The sequence below is a fragment of the Falco peregrinus genome, chromosome 10 (assembly GCF_023634155.1).
Source record: "Falco peregrinus isolate bFalPer1 chromosome 10, bFalPer1.pri, whole genome shotgun sequence".
NCBI classification, from domain to species: domain Eukaryota; kingdom Metazoa; phylum Chordata; class Aves; order Falconiformes; family Falconidae; genus Falco; species Falco peregrinus.
The window spans coordinates 22,891,240-22,907,487 of record NC_073730.1 but is presented as its reverse complement, the minus strand read 5'-3'; the positions used below and the strand labels follow the sequence as shown (position 1 = coordinate 22,907,487).

At 46.4% G+C, this 16,248-nt stretch overlaps 1 protein-coding gene across 7 annotated transcripts in view; it reads right to left on the bottom strand.

The window, feature by feature from the left end:
• Positions 1 to 15,296, bottom strand: part of PTPRF (protein tyrosine phosphatase receptor type F) — a 392,426-nt gene extending 377,130 nt beyond the window's left edge. For 5 of the 7 annotated variants that reach the window (XM_055815290.1, XM_055815294.1, XM_055815295.1 and 2 more), the window contains exon 1: positions 14,893 to 15,021. The gene's annotated coding sequence lies outside the window, so the exon portion shown is untranslated. Of the gene's footprint in view, positions 1 to 3,890; positions 4,018 to 14,892; positions 15,022 to 15,167 lie in introns of those variants that run through there. The other 2 variants (XM_055815291.1, XM_055815292.1) reach the window with 2 other exon arrangements.
• Positions 15,297 to 16,248: the final 952 nt, after the last annotated feature.

Below are 16,248 nucleotides of genomic sequence, written 5' to 3'. Positions count from 1 at the left end.
GGCTTACTAGTGGTGAAAAGGAGGACGCCTCACCGCCTCCTCTCAGGCTGTGCAGTGCCATCGCCTTGGGCATTTGCTGCACCTATGAACTGTTTTAATCCACTAACCAGCAGGAAAGCTATTCAGCTATTCAGCGCTTCCCCTCCCCCCGAAGTTATTTTTCTGCTACTTCAGTGAAATGGCCAGACACCAAAATAGCATAAGGTAAGCCACAGCAACTGGGAACGGGAAAGCAGCAACTCCCCCTTCTTGCTTTCAGCTTTTGCCAGCTGCAGCTTATCTATTCATTGCTCTTGCTCAAGAAAGTTCGTTCCACGGCAAAGGCTTTACTGCAGAGGGCTTGCCCTATGTTAAGCAAACTGGGGACACAAAGTTCACTGAGTTCATGGCAAAGCACAGGACACAAACATAAAAACGGATGTGCTGGGTCACGCCGCAGGTCCTGCTAGCCTAATAGCCTGCCTCCAACACAGCCTGTAAGCAGGGCTAGAAAAGAACAAGAACAGGATAAGCACAACTGCATTTCCCCCAAGATCCTTTGTAGCCTTCAATACTTCCACTGGTAAAGATTTCCTCAGACTGGCACTGAGTAGTCCCCAGATCTTTTCCAGGAGTTCCACAGGCTTACCACCCCTGTATGAAGAACCACTTCTTTCTTCCAGGGTCTGAACCTGGCTCCTACAAAGTTTAGTTGACTTCTCCTTGCTCTTAACACTGAGATGAAACAGCCAAACCCTCCTACTCATGATTTCACAGACCTCTGTTGCACCCTTCTTAACCATCCCTTTCCCATTCATTTGTCACATGGGAGCCATTCCACATCTCTAACGACTCATGTTGTGTTTCTCCATACTTCTTCCATCTGCTCTTAAGATGAAATGAAGCGCAGATGAAACAGTACCTAATGTATGGACAAACCATGGATTTAGACATGGCATAACAATGCTTTCCATCTTATTCTTTACTCTTTTCATAGCATTTTCTGAGATTTTATATGCTTGCTTGATCACCGCTAAGCAGAGAGCTGATACTTTGACAGAACTACTGCTGGTCTCAAGATCCCATCCCGAGTAGTGACAGTCAACCTGCAGTCCATCACTTTGTACAAACAGTTCAGTTTCCTGCTACTAATGCAAATCACCTCACATTTACCTACACCGAATACAAATACGACACACTTTACCCTTTTAAGCAGTATCAGGGACCTAGAAAACATATCACAAACTACAGGAGTTAAAATCTGCAAGTTACATGGATCCCTGAAACCAAGACAGCAATAATAAGAAATCCTGTACTTGGGACAAAAAGCTGCTGAAGCAGTCCACTGCGGAGAGCATGCAGAGTAGAGCAGTCCTACAAATGGAACTGCACATGTAACAGGGAGTTCCTTTGGACTTTGATCTTTTAGCTATTTGAAACCACACAAAAGTTGAATGAAAAAGGTACAAGATCCCAAAGGAATCAGATTCCCCACTTCTCCGCAGCAAGCTTCTAAAGTTCCCTTTTTATGACCACCCTCACCAAAATAAATAAATCTCTTCTAAGTAAAAAAAAGTGTAAACCGAGGCATTTCCACTCAATTCCTTTCATGTCTTTCCACTGCCTCGTCTAGAGTCACATGCTTAGTCCTGACCTTTCCAGATTCTCCTCTCTGCCTCGCCACACTTATTCAGACTATCAAATTCATTTAGTGAAACCATCCTATCCTTTCACACTTGACTCTTTCCACAGACAAGCAGTTCATTTTCATGCAGACCCACTTTTAACTTCAAAAGGTTGCTTTGTATCTCAGCCTCTGATGTCCCTTCTTTAAAACACTTTCAAATAAGGATCTGAAAAGCGTTGTAGCGGGGAACTCTCAGCATCTTGTCCATCCCTCCTCAAAAAAAGAAAAAAAATAATAATAATCCACTATTAAACAAAGCAAGAGGCCACCCATCCACTCAGGATTTCTGTAGCTTGTCAGTAGCTCTCATGGCTTGCCCATGCACACCAAGGGTCACAGCCAGTGCTCAGGAAACAGCCCACAGCTGCTGGCTGGACTGGTCTCCTGGAGTTACCTTCATAGTGACACTCGCCTTTACCTTAAACCTCCTCTGAAGTCATTCATTTCCACTTACCCACACTAGTTATAGCAAGACAACCCTTCTGAGAAGGTCTTGTGGCATCAGAAGGCAAGCACAACAACCTGACAAACACCTACTGTCATCCCCTCCAGGAGCTCTGCACCCCTCCATCATGCCATTAACGGACAAAGCCACCCTGCAAACACATTTGCTCCTCACACAGACACACACAAAAGACAGCACTGAGAAACTGAGCTGTGTGAGTTATTTCACACCAAGGCAAACTATTTTGTTTTCTTTTCCGACGGCTCAGACAACTGCATTTCCCCAGGCAGATGCAGAGCAACACCATACTGTCCTTCTCTTAACAGCAGCACCCGAACACCCACCGCACAACTGATACCACACCACGAACCCCTCGGTCCATAAAAAGCACTTTTTACCCATTCAGAGATGCTTTAGCGATCACATAAAAACGGTTCAATTAACAAGATTATATGCACACCCATAAAGCAATTAGGTGAAAAGATACAGCAGAAAGTCTGCCAATCTCACATCTTTAAGCACACCTAGAAACTGCATTTGTGTCACAGCAAACTACCATAAAAACTAATGTAGTGGCTCTATTAATCAAAACATTTTTCACTTTGAGACCACAAATACAGGAGAATACTTGTTCACAGCTCATTTCAGAATCAAAATTTAATAAATATTTTAAATCTAAAATTGTTCTAACTCAGTAATTTCAGGTGAGAAAACCATACTGAAAAACAGTAGCACATTACACTAGATTTCTCATTAATTTTCTTCTGAAACATTTGCATCTCCAAAACCTGACTTTTAAGTTAATTATGCACAATTTGGACACTCCAAAGTTAGGAATTCAGAGCTGAATCCTGTCTAGTCACTCACAAAACCTGTATGACAAAAACACATTACAATCACGTTCTTTTCTTGCCAGAATAGACAGAAAGGTACTATCAGTGTTTTTAAAAACACATTTGAATCCCAAAAGGGTTTGGGGTTTTTTTTTTTTTGTACTAGCTTTTTCTCCCATAAAACCTACTAGCCATATTTCTACCAGCACAGCTTCAGTAATGCATCCAGAAATGCACCAAGTTACAATTGCAGCAGCTATTTTCTCCTTACTTTCCTCAGATTTTGGCAAGGACTGGAATTTTACCTAGTCATAATACAGAGAGTTACCACAGATCTTCAGAAAAAGGGCAAGACTGAGTGCTTCAGCATGAAGAGCTACTCCCCTCCCCTGAATCTAGATGGAAATACAACAATTGAAAGCATTACTGGTTTTACATAAATCTTACATTCTTACAGTAGACACTGCATCAAAACCACAGCAGTTAAAGAGTCAAACAATTTTCCAGCTGGCTGCAACACCTACAGAAAAACAAGACCGGTTCAAAATAAACCCATGTCTTTCGTATTAAAACACCGGTCAAGCAGCTGACAAGGAGACAAATGAGTTCTTAAACCATTAGTGTACGCTCGCATAAAATTAAAAACGATTCCATAGAAAGAAATTTGGATAACCCTGATATGCCTCTTCCAGTGCAATACTTCATTCTGATTTTTTGAGAAGTTATTAAAATTGGACCATCTCAGCTTGCTGGAATTTCATTTATTCATTATTGCAATGTACAGTTAATGCAGGAGATTAGATTAGGTTTTGACAAGTCTTTTACACTTCTCAGGGCAGCGTTGCTATTTCTGCTTAGGGTAGTAACTTTATCTACGAGCCAGCCTTCACAGCGTTGACAATCTGCAATTAACAATTTTCTCCCTTGCCTCCGATCCCTTACCCACCACAGATGATGCTGTTGCCGCAACATGGATCCCCAGCTGCTCCCAGGAGCCTGGGTCAGCAACACCCCCAAAAGCACCCGCTGTGCTCCCACACACACGCACCAGCTCCCTTTCAAGATGGCACAAGACCTGGCAATAGCAGCAAACCAGAAATGGAGGTGGCCATCACCCAGTGAAACATGACTAACAGGACTGCTGCCTGTCCAAATATTTAACTGCTCTCGAATGCTGTGGGTCAGGTGGGTTAATCAAATAAACTTGCATATCCAAAGGGATTGCCCATTATTTGTGTTTTAAGTCCTTACCTGACTCTAGGCTCTGAAAAACTACTGAGCTCTGAGCAACTATGAATATTTGCAATCAAAAACGAACAAAGCAGATGTCACAGTTCTCCATCATGAGCTGAAAACATGGGAAAGTTCTTCCAAAAGAAATATTTTTGCTCAGTAACATGAGAAGTCTCTTCGGTACACAAAGGCAGCACGTGCTGATGGGAACTGACAACACCTACACCAGGCACCCAGAAACGTAACCCGTGTCACAGCACACAACCGCACCGTCAGTGGGAATCCAACACACATTGTCTCTCCCAGACTTAACCATTAAAAATTATCAGAACAAGAAAATACCAACACAGGTAGACAAAGTAGATCTAAAGTGTTTTCAATGTACAACAGCAGAAATGAAAATAAATCTAGGATTAAAAATATAGCTTAGTTTCACCGATTCCTAATAGCATTTGTCTCCATTCAACAAGAATTTATGCCCCATTTCAACCTGATAAGAATTTAATTCTAGGTAATAAAGCTTTACAAATTGAATTCAAAGGATTAAAAAAAAAAAAAAAACCAGCGTTTCCCAATTACTTCCAGAGCTCCACAACTACAGACTTCAACCAAAGAAAAAGGGAACGTTGCCACTAGAAAAGCAGAACTGACATACAACCCCTGGATACAGTGGCTCTAGCAGACAACTATAATAAAAATCAATATTAATTCTGCACACTTCTGTTTGGAAAATAAAACAACGGAATTCCCTCACGCCCACCTGCCAAAAGGGACACAACTCAGACCAACTTCGTCGGAGACTATTTTTTTACAGACATGTAATGGATTCCAAGACTGAACGTGCACTGAATGTCCAGTGAACCACATAATTTTTAATAGATTCCTCAGGGGAGTTTATTTTATGTTTTTAAATCACTCTGAGACCTTGGAGTGACAACCTGATTCAGAGGAAAAGGCAGGCTAATGTTCATGGGATGGGGTATTGTGTTTCTTCCAGGTTTTTCTCAAAAAGAAACAGTTGTGTCCACTATAGTTTCTTGCCATGTACTTTAGAAATGTCTTCATTTCTACGCATCTCCAACTTTTTAAATTGCTTTTGAAAACACACACTTAGCAATTTTAAAGTTCCTCCCTGTAGAAGTACTACCTCAGCAACTGCAGGAAGTGGATCTAACAAAAATTTGGGAGGAATTAAAAAGTTAGAATGAGGCAGCTCACCTCCTTCAGCCACGGCTGCAAAGAGTTTGTGTTAACAAAACTATCAGGCCCAGATTCAGAACCCAAATGTAGCATAAATTAGATCAGTTTGCAGATTTCAGATTAACCACCCTCTCCCCGCCGAGACCCCCCCCAAACTAATGCCCACCTTCCTAGCAAGGCCCCTACAATGTGACAGCAGATTCGGCATGAGAAGCAACCATCCCTTGGAAGATGAAATTCTTCCAGCTGTATGATTAAGCACGCAGGAAAGCAAGACAAGGAGCCTCAAGCACTGCCATCGTTAGCGTGATTTCAGCAGGATTAGGCAGAGTGCAATGGAGGAAAAGCCTCAGACAATGAGTCCTTTCATACATCAGAAACAAAACCTACCATTAATCACACCAGCGATTCAGTTTCTTCCACTAATTCCTAATCAGACATCAACAAATAAAGCAAAACACTTATTCTTGTTTTAATTCTATGAAATAAACACAAGTGAATGGAAGTGCTCAGCTCACACTATAAAAATGCTGTTGCCCCTCCACCTCCCGATGAACCGGGAGCTGAGAGACTCATGAAGGGTTGGGAAACGAGCTCTTCCATAAAACCTGCCCACAGAGAAGTCCAGGGCAAAAGATTTAGAGGAGTGCTGCGTTAACAAGCGAGAGAAACTTCAAAGCCAAAAGACAAACTCAGGCAAAACCCTCCTCCATACAAAAGAGACCTTGAACCACAGTCATTAGAAAAAACATCTGGTGCGCCGCTTTGATTTTCAACATTAGTCACTGGACAGAAACAAAACATTTTTTTTTCCCCCAAAGCAGCAAATGATTGCAAATCTACTTCTACATATAACCTATCATTTATCACCTCATCAGTGACTGCTTGAGTCTGATGGAATTAAACACTCAAGTCAGGCAGTTTTTGTTAAAAGCAATAATTACATCGTTACTAGAATATACAATTAGGTAATAAAAAACAAAAACAAATCTGCCTAGCAATATTTTTTATGCACTCTCACAGAAATATTACCAGACTGCAAACAGGCAACATTATAATAATAAAATAAATAAAAAAATCCACTTCCACCGAAGTATAGCTACTTCTAATTTAAAACTTCACCCACAGGCAAAAATACATAAATGATTAGCATTATAGTGTTTATTTTAATTACACTGTGCAACAAGAATCCAAGAGGCTGTTAACTCACTTCAGACACAAAGAAAGCCAATATCTGAGAGCTCATCCTCCATTTATAACCCACACAGTTGTGTCAACCCATCCTATCACCTAAATGCCAAAACCAGAACATCTAAAACAAACATATAATAGATATCAGCTCAAGCGCAGGGGAAGAGCAAAACAGGTCAGGAGACACCTCACCTGCTCCTTGTAGACAATGTTTAAAAGGCATCAGAAATCCACTGGTCTTCAAAGCACAACTCTTCAAAGTTTAATAAGGAAAAAAAAATATCTCCAATTCAAACTTATACTTACAAATCCTTTTCAGCAACACAACTGCTGTGCAATGTATTCTTTAACACCGTACAATTCATGGTGCTGCCCTAAACACCTAATGGCCTAAGCAAATGAAACACAATTCACAATTTCTAGTGTACTGAAGATGTTTTTCGTCACTGCAGTCAAGTTGCTAATCCCTGTAATTCCATGCAAGTTATTTTAAGACAAACATTCACCCACCTGTATGGTTTTGGCCAATGAAGCTGCTTGTGATCGCTCTTTAGTAAAATGCTGCTCCTAAAGGATGCCCAGCTTTCTGATACTGGGGTGGGGGAGCACTAGAAACCCATGACTGGCTGCTGCCATTTAACCCTTCAGAACTCTCCCTTCTTATAATAATGCTCCTTATTCCCTCCATAGGCATAAGAAAAAGACTGGCACAGAGGTAGGATAGCAGCATACTTTATTATAGTGTTGACAAAGAAAAAGCTTCAGATAAGAAACATGGTAGCTGCCAAGTACAATTATTGGAAGTAACAGTTGCTCCTATAGAGCTGCTGGAGTTTTACCACTGAGGCACACAGGTTACATTTCTGTGCACTTGTCCTGCATGCAGGCGAGAGGTGCCCTTGCCATCAGAGCCTCGGCCACAGACCCAGACCAACAGGGCAAGCAGCAGCAAAAGGAAAACAAAGTGTGATGCTCCCTGTCAGGAGGTAGACATCTCTGTGCAAAGGACGGTTACCTGCCCACTCAAATGTGGGGGCAGTGAGAGCCCACACTCGCTTCACTCTCATCCAAAATCCAGCTATGAATAACAGAAAGCTATGCTTTGCATCAACCAAAAAAAAAGCGGCTAAAATCATGGCCATGCTAGAGGCTTCCATGAGTTCTCCCTATCTTGATCTGTCTGGGTGAAAAAGTAGGATCTGGTACCTACTGACCTATGTTGAAATGAACCCCCTGCAACAGGACAGACCTCAGGAAATTTAAGTTAATGAACAGCCAATCTAAAATGACTTTTTTTCAACCAAAAGACTTCAAACAGGTACTCTACCTTAACTGCACCCAAAGCATAAAATGTAGTTTTACAGGCTACAAAGGCGTAGCAGAGTCCAGAGAAAACACAAACCAACAAGAACAACAACTCTGTTAGCTACAGACTTCCATCTCACCAATATCTTCCATCTCATTTCACTTCAAGGCAACAAACTTTCCTTCAAAAGTTTGTAATTCTACCTTCGCATCAAGAGGCAGAACTACAGCTGTAACTCCGCGATCTGCTGAAATACTTGTCTCCCTAGGTGTAATTCTTCAAATCTGCATTTTATTAATTGGAAGCTACCCATGAACAAGGCTAGTGAGGAGACAGTATCCAAAATGCATGTTTAAAAATGCATGTTTCCTCCTCAGGTTAAATACCAGTTGACGAGGACATCTTTTTACCACATAATAACACAGAGATTAGAATACTTCAGACTGTAAAGGAATTTTGGTGGTGGCCAAGAACAGCCTCAACAAAACCAATGAGAATATATATTACAAAATTATTTCCACGCCTTCTAGTTCATAGGTTTAAGAGGCCAATTTTCACTGTTTATGGTAATCGTTTCATATTTCACTGAACTTTTACACGGAAAATGTATTACTGGATTTTGCATGCATCTTCCAGTCGATTTGTGTAATCTTGCAGTTCTGTATTACAAGTAGTTAAAATACAATACAGTACATTCATAAATTACAGGTTTTTCCTAAAGGTAAGAGAAGTATTATTGATTCTGCAACAACTAAAACTTTGATCAAATTTGGTGAAACAAATGTTACTTAGTAAGATACAAACAAACATAACTCCTTTGTATTTGAAGAAAACAGCACTGTATAAAAAAGCAAGAACTCCATCCAAGAGGTCACTTTTTCCTCCTTTCTCCCCCATCTCATGCCTTCCAAGAACATAACACCTCCAACACATTCTTTAACACCCTACGTCCAAAAGGATCCCCTTTACCAATTCTACAGTTCTCCTTCAAGATAAAAAGATCAGAAGTACAATATCTGCCAGGTAATTTAAAGAAAAAAAAAAAGTATTTATAAATATATACCCTAAAATCCAGACACTAAACTAGCCTCTCTCATACTTCTAAGATCTTATTTACCTTCCCAATCCTATCAAAATACTTCTAGGTAGGTGCAGAAAATCTAATCTGATGACATAATTACCAAAACTCCTCCAGAAAAAGAGCCACACAATCATCCCTCTTCCATCCCCTACTCACAAAACCCTCTAGAAAAATAATGGCTTTTCCAAAACACTGTAAGATCTAATTTTGTGAGGAAATCTAACTGAAGAATCAAGTACCATCCCATGAATAACTTCCTGCTCCTGAAGAGAGAAGAAATATTACAAAGCTCAAGTGCCTGGCTGCCTTCAGCAGCGAGGATGACACACGAGAGAAGAATCCATACACTGGAGGGATATAAAAGCAACTGCACTATATGGATCTCATAAAATAGAACAGATGTTACCCTTTGTATACACACATGCAATTCAGTGTCAAACACTACACTTGCAAGAATAAAAAAAAATAAAATATGGAAGAGAGGCCTATGAAGCCAATAGATAATTCCTCACCATGGTCAAGCACATGCATGTTTTGTTTGGTTTCAAGTGATGATGGGATTTCCAGCGCTACTTCTCAAAGAGTGATGCCACATGCCCAGCCTTCACATTTTTTCTCTGTTCAATTTCATCTGACAACTCCAAACTATAAACTTTTTGTGCCAGCCTAAATAATTCCCCTCTTTCTCAATAAAGCTGGAAGAAAGTACTTACCCACTTGCCAGCTGCAGCTGAAATTTTGTGCCAAGAAATAAATGTCTTTTGGGCAGGTTGTAAGCTGGAAGCTTCTATGCCTGCTGAAGGACAAGAATAAAAGTGGGACCACCCTATTCCTTCCCAGATTAATGGTATTGTTGTATTTCAGCTATACAGTGGACTGCACTTAATGAAAGCATCCAAAAAGAGCTACTTCCTCCAAGCACCAAGCCCAGGTATCAGGAGATGCTCGTCAATTTTGCTCTCAACCATGCTTTTTATGTACATTGCTTCCATGCTCTGCTCCAAAAACCCTAACTTATCTCTGTATTTTTGATCTTTAGAAAAGTTCTCAGATAATAGAGTCCTTGAAGGAGCAAGACCTGTTTCATTTTTTTTTTTTCAGTAATGCACAGGTGTGTATACACTCTGTGCACACTGGCACTAAATAGCAACTGCTCCAGCTTCCCTTCCTAAGCCTCCTTTCACAGCCCGAGGAGACATCAACCTTCCTACAGACAGTAAAAACATTTGCAGGCACTGGTCGTTGCAGCTCTCATGAACAACATAAGGTGAAGACAAAGGACATGCACAACATCCTCCCCGCAGTCCAGAAAGACAACGATGAACAGAGAGCAGAAGGGATAGGCTGTGTGGCAGAATGGATTATGGCTATATCAGAAATTAAAAGAAGAGGTTGTGAAGAGTTTTAAGTCTTCCACCGATAGCTGAGTGGATACTGGGTTCCTTAGCTTTGCAGGCTAGGCTTCCTCACGTGCACTTCACCAGGCACCCTGGCATCCAGAGATGCAGGTGGGACACACAACAGCACAAGTCCACAATACCCCACTCCACAGTCTCCCCTATCCTCCTCTTCCCTGTCCTCCACCCAGCTCACACAGGATTCCCAGCTACAGGATGTTACTGCCTGTTTACATATCCTGGGTTTTTGGGGGTGGGTCTCCAAAGCTCTGTGAAGCTTCTCACGATAAATCACAATCACAGAGTCAAAGGCATGAATAAAACTTGTGTTGTTGCAGTGGAAAGCGGTCTTTTCCTCTTTAACTTACAAACATGGGCCCCTTTCCCAAGCTGAACATCATCCCATTTTCATTTTGGCAGTGACCTGAATTTTATTCACAAAAATATTGCCAAAATTCTGAAATGACAGTTAGAAACTCAACTAATACAAATATGTAAAGATGAATATCCATACTGCTAAAAAAACAAGTACCTCCCTCTATAGAAAACAAAAGCAGAAAAAATGTTAGTAAATGCATATAAACAAATCACGATGAGGTAAATTAAAAGAAACAAATGTCTCAAGATACGAATCAGTACCATGAACTTGGTTTTTAATATACCGAATAGTTATGTCTCTATCATCTTCACAAATAGAGCCAAGCAGTGCTTGTTCCCTTTGCTCATTAAAGCTCTACAACTGGTGCCTCCTGTATGCCCACATGTACCATTTCATTAAGCTCACTTGACATTAGATGGAAAAAAAGGAAAAAAGAAAAAAAAAAGTACAAGAAAATTGCATATTCCTTGCCTAAAGTAAACTTGTCATTTAAATCTTGTGTATAGATAGAATTTGATATAGCACTGGCACAGTGAGTCATTCGTCAGTTTTAGAGTTTGTATGACAGTATTCTTACATATGTTTTGCAATACTTTCCAGTTAGCTACCACCCCATGTAATTATAAGTTTTTACTGGAAAGGAAGCATACATTTTAGGATTTGAACACTGCACTAAGATCTGTAGAAACAAAGCTTACTTTTACGGTCAGATTTTGAGCAAAAGTAAACCCACATAAGGAGTCGTCACAAAGTGTACGAAAGATGGAAGTCAAGGTGTTGCTTTTAGAAGAGAGTAAGCAACGATGGTGAGCATCACAAATATTTCTCAATGAATTCTTCCAAACATAAACATAAGCAACTCACACTGCAGATTTCTTCAAAAGCTGTTTCTTAGCTACATAAGTTAAAACTGCATTCATTCAAAACAATATAAAAAACATCCAGCAGCTACTATGAGTGCTTTACTTGAAAACAATATGTGATATTACATCCTTCTGCACCAGGGTCAGGTATCACATTAAAAATTCTCCCTACTGTCTTACCTTTTAAGTTGCAAAACAGACATGAGTAATTTAACTCTCAACTCTGGCTTCTAAGAGGCACTGAAAAAAACAGTGAAACAGAAAGGTCTGTCCTGGTTAATACTACTAACAAGATCAGCTCAGACTCGCCTGGTGGCATTCAGTTCACTCCAGTGCTTTACAGGGAAGTTTGCAATTCTTCAAAATCTGCAAGTCCCAACTTTAATTTGCATACAGCCACAGGTTTACTGCTCGAGTAGATCTCTTCAGTCAGTTTTTTAAAGCTTGTTGTTATTATTATTCCTTTCTACTATCTAAATTTGCATCAAATAGACCTACCAATCCATACATCTTCTGCTATCCATTAAAAAGCTGGAGAGAAAAAGTACCCATTCCACAATTAACGTTAGCTGGTTAAGATTCAAGAACAAGCAGCAACAACTGTGGGGTTTTTTCCTCCCAACTGCATATACTATGACCTACAAGAAGCATTTTCTGCTTAAAAGTAATGCTTAAACGAAGATCTATGGCTGAACATTATCACAAGGATTGCACTTACTTGACAGTCTGCTATTAGCCAACTCCATTATCGCTATTTGCAGTTTTTAAATGTACAGATTCAGAAGTAACTGTACAAAGCCTCCATTACAAGTGGATTTATGGAAAGCCACAGCAATAATCACCCTCATTAAGCATATCTTCCCACAGCCCTGCATTATGTGGACACAAAGAGGAAAACATTTCTTCTCCGTTACCCACAAGCTTAGATCTTTCTCCTTATAATCACAAGCTTTGACTGTCTTCTCTGCTTTAGCCAATGACAGTTACCTCACATTCCCAAAAGCAGGACATAGTTACAAAAAAAATAAAAATAAAAAATTTAAAAATACCTGCACACCACAACCAAATGCAGACACAATGTCAGATGGCTTCTACTTTGATTTTCCAGAAACTTGTCATTTTCAGTGGCAACATGCATAAGAATAAAGTGTTGTCTCTGGCTTCTACTATTTTGCTAACGGCCCCAACCAGTATTTATCCAAGACATATTTATGGACACGCACATGCAAAGAAAAGGGCAGATGGCACTATTTCTAACTAAGCTGAATTATAAAAATCTCTTGAGCTGAAGTGATGCATTAACTCTTTGGCCATAAGCTGTTTTAACCCCTTCATGTGTACGGTCATGCTGCATCCTATTTCAACGACCAGGACGCATGCCAGTGACGTACGCTAAGAAACTTGCACTTTAAGATGGTTGGTTAAAGGCAGAAACTGAGAACTTAAATAATCCAACACTGTCACCCATCACACATCCAGATCACACACCAGCCGCTTTGCCACACAGATTTTACTTCTTGCTTTTGAAGTTCAGACTGCTGATCGTGCACTTCAGTGTACAGATATCCATTACTCCTACGTCCTCAGCCCCACAGCCAACCACCACGGCAGAAATAGTGAAGCCGGACTGAAGTACACTCGCTCCCTCCATAAAACCATCCTCGTGAGCCACACATTTCCTGCATTATCGTACGGAGTGCAATGGACTTTATTTAAAAAGCTGTTTTCAAAGCCACACTGGTAGGCTTGGAACAATCACCAGTAACCAGACACAAAGATAAGCCATCTGCAGCACCGGACCTTAGTAATCTCAATTTAAATTTGTCATTTCTCTAACATTTACCTTGAAAAATGAACAAAGGTGGTTATACAAGCAAGCATAAGGAAACTATTTGCTCACCGTCCCTGCTCAAGCAGGCCACCTTCAGAGATCTCTAAACCAGCAAATATTCAACACAACTTACATCAGAAGCTTTGATTATCCAGTTATCTTCAGGCTAAATCCCTTTTTATGGCTCAGTTCTACACTTGACAAGAGAACATTTTTATTTGATACTGACCATACAGCTTCATTTGGTTACATCTAAAACCCCAAACCGCTTTAAAACAGCTGCCCCAGTCAGTCTCCTGGAAACAGAGCACATCTTTTCCACACAAGAGGTCTGCGGGAACAGATCTTCCGTGTAAGAGCGCAGAAAGACTTTCTTGCATTAAATGCAATTTTCGCCAGGTATCTGAACTGCTTCAAGTTGGGTCCAACAGTTTCTGGGTGCGGGAAGGCAATCACGCCCGCCTGCAGCGCTCGCCTCCAGGCTCCGCTCCGGCTGCCGGAGCCCACCCGAGCGCCCCTCCACGCCACCCGGCACCCCCTCGCTTCCCCCGGGGGAGAACTGCCCGCCCCCCCGGGGCACCCCCCCCGGGGCTCCCGACCAGCCGGGCGGTCCAACAGGTTGCAGGGGCGGCCGCGGGGCAGGGGCTGGCCGCGGGGGGAGGCTGCGGCCGCGCTCCCCCGGGGGTGAACCCCACCGCCCGCCCGGGTTTGGGAGCCGCACGCCGGGCGCAGCTCCCGGCCCGCTCCCGCCGGGGGCCCTTTGTTCTCGCCACCCAAGACGCCGCCGCCCGGCAGCCCCGCGCTCTCCCAGGCGGCGGCCGCTCGCCCCGCCGGGGGAGGGGGGCGGTGAAGGCGCGATCTGCCGCCCCCCGCCGCCCGGCTCGCGCCCCGCTGCAGCGCCCTCCCTCCTCCCGGCGCGGAACGGCCGGCGCCAGCGCGGGGAAACGGGTCGGGCCGTTGCCGCTCGCCCCGCGCCTCCCCGCACGGCGGGGGCACCGCGCCCGGGACGCCCCGCGGCGGTGAGGACTGCGCCCCGCGGGACACGGCCCCCCCCCCAACCCACGCCAGGAGGGCCGCCCGCCGGGGCTGCCCCGAGCGCCGCAGCCCGCCGGGAAGGTCACGCCGCGGCAACGAGCCCCGCGCCCCCGGCAGCGCGGCGCCGGCAGGTGCCTGGCTGCTCCCCGCCGATCCCCGGAGAGGCCCCGCGGGGCGCAGCCGGCGGCCGCCAAGCACCGCGTGGCGGCCCCGGCGGGCGGGGGGAGGCTCCGGCAGCGCACGGCGGCCCCCGCGGGGCACCCGGGGCGGCGGCGGGGCCGAGGCGGGCGGCGGGGGCCGGCGCTCGGGAGCGCCGATCCGCGGGACTCAACAGGCGGCGGAGTTTGGCGGCTCCCCGGGAGACGATCCCGCCGCGCCGGGAGCCGGGCGCGGGGCTGAGGGGGGGGAGGGCGCCGCAGCCGAGCCACTTACCGGGGCTCCGGGGCTCCGCCGCCCGCATGCTGCCTCCGGGCGCCGCGCGAGAACCCGCTCCGCTCCCCACCGACCGACCGCCCGGCGGCTCCGCTCCACGTCCCCTCCCTCAGCCTCAGCCGCCGCCGCCGCCGCGCGGGACCGCGCTCCGCGCGCGCCGCCGCCAGCCCGCCCCCGCCGGGGCCGCGCGCCGCGCCCGCCCCGCCGCCAGCCCAGCCCGGCCCGGCCCGCCCCGCCGCCGCCGCCGCGCCGCCACCTGCCGCCCGCGGGCTCACCTGGGTTGGGCCGGGCCCCGGCTGGCCGCGCTCGGCCCCGCGGCGAGGCGCGGCGCTGCTCCTGGCCGAACCCCGCTCCGCTCCGCCGCGGCCTTGCGCTGCGCCGCCACCCGCCCTGGCCGCCGAGTCGGCCCGCAGCCGGCGGGCAGGGCCCGCCCCGGCCAGGTGTGGGCGGGGGCGGGCGGGGGGCGGCCCGGCGGGGCGGGGGAGGGCGCGGCCGCGGCCCGGGGCGGGCGCTCTGGCGGCGCCGCCGGAAAAACCCGGCCTCGCAGCCGGGGGGCCCCGCGCCGCCCTGCCGCCCCCCCACCCCCAGCGCGGGGGCAGCCGCCCCGGGGGACCGGCGGCCCGCCGTGCCTCGGAGGGGAGCCCTGCGCTCGGAGCCCGGGCTTGCTGAGGCGGCGGGTGTCGGCCGGAGCCGAGGTGGCCCGGCGGCGGGCGGTGCGCGGCCCGCCCGTGGGGGTCCGCCCGGAGCCCTCCCCGCCCAGCCGGCGGGTCTCCCCGTCCGCGGCAGCGACGGGGGCGCTCAGACCTGTTGCGGCGTGAGGCCGGCCGCGCCGCGGCTGCCCGCAGTTCCAGCCCGGGCAGTCAGCGAGTGGCTGCTGCTGCGCTGCTCCGCTCCTTTCCCCTTCCCCGCCCAGGGCCCTGGCCTGAGGAATGGCGAAAGTGAGGGGGGTTTCCGCCGCCGTGTGAGCTGGCGGAGGGGCTGAGTCAACCGCACCGGTTGTGTCGGTGCTCTTTGGCTCCTTGCCCGACCCTCCCTGGGCGCTGGGGTTGCGTCAGCGCGGGCAGCACCGGGGTGCTCGGCGGGCTCGCCCTGCTGCCCTGCTCCCGGCGCTGCACCGGAGGGCTCGGGCATTTCCCACGCCACACCGTAATCCTTTTCCCCTCCCTGGTCTCCAGGATTTCTCCTCGTGTGCGGTAACGGTTGTTCCTTTCAGGGGTCTGTTGCCGTTCCCTCACCTCCGTTCAGGCAGGGTGGTGCGAAGCACCAACTAGTTTGTGGAGGTTCTTCCCCTGCCTCCGCATGGCTGCTTCGAGCACTCCGAGGAGCTCTGGGCTTCCCGCTCCAGAATGCCATACC